At 44.3% G+C, this 3,644-nt stretch overlaps 1 long non-coding RNA gene across 1 annotated transcript; it reads left to right on the forward strand.

Annotated features, from left to right (window-relative positions):
* Window positions 1-453: 453 nt before the first annotated feature.
* LOC109154726 lies at window positions 454-2,436 on the forward strand. The gene is made up of 3 exons (XR_002049774.1): window positions 454-514; window positions 812-879; window positions 2,411-2,436. It is a non-coding gene; the product is annotated as an uncharacterized LOC109154726 (long non-coding RNA).
* The last annotated feature ends 1,208 nt before the right edge of the window (window positions 2,437-3,644 follow it).

The raw sequence follows: 3,644 nt of genomic DNA on the forward strand, positions 1-3,644 counted from the left end.
GACTTCCGGAGTTCTCTTTCACGGCTATGGAGTAGCAGCCATGGCAGTCTTCTCCCTAAGCAGAGCTGGGCGACGCATGGCAATGGCAGAGTTGGAAGCAGCAGTAATGAAGGCCACAACCACCTCACCCTTTTCTCTTTCGTTCTCTCCCCTCCGACGAAGCAGCCGGCGTTGACAAGAAGAACAACGAGAAGTGGAGCAGTGGCTTCTCCGGCAGCGTGGACCGAGCAAACAACATCCAGCGATGTAGTCTCCTCCCTCTAGTGACCAGTCTCTCCACCGTCTCCTCTGTTCCAGCAAAGCAACGGCGGCAGTCCGGAAGATCGTAGCGCTGTTGGCGGTTCGTGGCGGTAGCTGTTTGGGCGAAGCTACGGCGAACGGGTCCTTCCCCGGCGAGGACAACGTGACGGTGAGGCTCCGGTGGTGATGGCGGTGCTCCTTGGTGACGCAAACCGCGGGTGGAGGTGCTCATCTACCCGCGGGTTGGTGAGCATGCAGAATGAAGAAGAAGATGGTGAGCTGCTCCTTTCTTTTGTTTTGTTGATTAGTTTAGTATTAGTTAGTTGTTGCTTAGTTATGTTACTAATTGAGTTATTAGCTTAGTGGTAAGGGTGGTGGTTGTGGTTGTGTTTGGTTAGGGTTTAATCCTTGCTAAAGGCATATGCTAGTATTGGTTATAATAGTATCCTTAGCTTAGTTGGTTGAGCTTGTGGGTAATTAAAGAATGATCTAGGGTTTAATTCCCTTTATGAGCATAATTAGTTTTGTTTAGTGCTCTTGTTAATTAGTGAGAATCCAGTTTGATTCACAGGTTCCCGTTTGGCTTATGAGTTGAGCATAGCCAAAGTTGGCGTTGTTTTTGGATGTTAAGCGAATGAGGTAACCCATGCTCTACAAAACCTATTTTGCTTGCCTATATGTGATTTCTTGGATTCTACATGTGTTTTGCTATGAAATGTGAGTGTTTATGCATTGTCTTGTGAAAATGCATATCTAGAGCTTGTGTTTAGGGTTCTTTTGTGCCATTGCTTGGCATTTCCTTAAATTCAAGTCATTTTGTTGTATTTGGTGAGATTTTGCATGTTTTGGACTTGAATTTGAGTTTGGAGATGAAAATCCCCGAAGGGATTGTTTTGGTACAAGACGTGTACCCGCGGGCGGAATGGTGGGCGGGGCACCACCCGTGGGCCCACCCGCGGGTACAAGGCTTGTGGGAGTGTGTTCCTGCAGGTGGAACCACGGGCGGGGCATCACCCGTGGGTCCACCCGCGGGTACACTATTGTGGTTGTTGGGGGATTTGTTCCCCGTGATTCTTTTGACTCGGTATTTGGTCTTTTGACTTCCCGTTGTTCTTTTGTGGAACTATTTGAGTGTCTTCTTGATGTTTCGTATGTCTAGAACTATATGGTAGGATTCCATGTAGGTTTTGGTGTCTTGAATCGTGTTAAATGTTCAACATTGTGTTTCGTTGAACCGTGACGAGTCTTGTGTGTTCTTTGGAACTCCCTTTGGCTTACCCGTTTGATGAGCATGATAGTTCGGTGTTTAAATGCTAGCGTGTGTGTTGTTTGTACCTTCCTATTGGTTGATGATAACTTGTGTTATTCATTGTTGTTGTTGTTGGGCTGTGACCCATTCCTTGATTTTGTATGGTTTCATATCTTCGTTGTGATCCGTTGATTGATTCCTGTTGTGGTGTGATGTGTGTGTGGCTTTACCTGGATTGCACGATTAGTGGTAAGGGACACTAGTCACCAAGGTATTGCAGCGGTCCTCGTGGTGGCCGTGACGTGATTATGGAGTTTGTTGCCTTTGTGTAAGGTTTACGTGTTTATTCCTGGGATAACATGTGTTATCCAGGGCATGTGTTGCCATGTGTGATCGGTACTTCGTGTACTATGAAATCGGTTGTTTTGTTGGAGGGACTGTTGGAGGGGGAACGACGGTTCCCGGGGGAATATGGTTAGACTTGGTGTACAGGGGTCATGGAGGTAAAGGTTGGAACTAGATATAAGGTTGGGGGTAGCCATACGGTTGGAACCGGGCATAAGGAAGGCATATCAACTCGTGATGAGTGATGTCACAAGGGCTTGTGTAGCCGTGGTTGTGAGTTCTCTTCTTGTGACGTGTGTAGTCACCAAGGCATGTGTTGTCATTGGTCTTGTCTTTGTCCTTTGTGTTGTGGTTATCCTTTGTGGTTTTGGGATGTGTTCCCGTATCCTTGTTGAGAGTGTTGGGTCTTGTGTTGACTATTGATCTTGATTTTGTACTTATATACTTATGTATTCCGTTTCGAAAATGGCTTTACAACTTATATCTTATCTATGTATGATATTTCACATGTATTGGTGGGTTACCACCATTATTCGCTGACCGGGCGTCGTCCCATGTTTTATTGTGTTCTATCAGGTGATGTCTAGGCGAGTGCGCAGTCTAGTACTTGCTAGTGTAGCTTCTCCCATTTGTCTTATGGCCTGTGTGCCAGTTTAGTTGTAGCCTTTTGAGACTATGGATTAGATGTAAACATTGTAGATGTTGCCGTAGCGTTCATCCTTTTTGGTGAACGTGGCATAACACCCCGTGATTTGGCTTTATGTTTATGTAGTTATCTTTCAGTCTTCCGCTGTGTTTGTTGTTTAGTTCAGTTATCTGCATGTTTAAGTCTTTTAAATAGCTTGTTTTTAGGGGGTGTTACAAGATGAGTCAGAAGAAGATCGTCATCCTGATCAACCGGGATATTAACTGACTTGGTTTGAAGAATATGAGAGGGTTCAGGAACAGACTCAGTAGGAAATTTTGCAAAGTGCTCTGCAGTTTCAAGTAACTCTAGGGATGTTTTAGGAGTGTACACAGGTATACCAGACTCAGAGTCAATTTGAGTAGACTGCGAAACAGGTTGAACACTTAAAGGTATGACAGTAACAAGAACAGACAAAGTCACATCAGTCATGACAATATCAGAATCAACATACACCTTAGATGCATCAATTTCAACAGACTTAGACATGGTTGATTCAGATACAGGAATATCAACATTCTCAGAAATAGATGCATGAATATCCACATCAATAGGTTCAGACACATGCATGCTTGACTTAGATACATAAGGAGCTACTAGGGCAGACTCGGATTCATGAACAGGTTTATCATCAGATGAAATAGAAACAGAGGGGATAGAAAATTTAGACCTTTTCTAAAGAGTCTTGACTCGTTGACGAGCTAGGTCCTGAGCTTGTTCCAATGCATGCTCTTGTGCAGCAATACAGTTGCGAACACTCGATTTCCATTCAAGAGCTTTTTGCCCAAAGAACTTTAGGAAGGCACCAGCTCTGTTTCCATCCACAGGTTCAGCAATGGTAGCCGAGACAACGTCTTCTTCGATATCAGCAGCTAGAACCATTAATGAGGATGTATCATCGACTGAGAGACATTCTAGAAACTCAGGATAGCTTGTGATTACTGTCAAAATGATCTCATCTCTGAGGACCGGGTCAATTTTCAGCTTCTTCTTTATGCACATCGACAGAAGTGATCTGACATGTTTCAAAGCATTTTCTGGTGAGTGATCTTTCATGAATTCCTTAATCATCAAGATGACAACTGGGTCTCTCATTGTTTCAGAAGAGATTCTTGAAGAGAAGGG

Source organism: Ipomoea nil, unplaced genomic scaffold (genome assembly GCF_001879475.1).
Source record: "Ipomoea nil cultivar Tokyo-kokei standard unplaced genomic scaffold, Asagao_1.1 scaffold0276, whole genome shotgun sequence".
In the NCBI taxonomy this organism is placed as follows: domain Eukaryota; kingdom Viridiplantae; phylum Streptophyta; class Magnoliopsida; order Solanales; family Convolvulaceae; genus Ipomoea; species Ipomoea nil.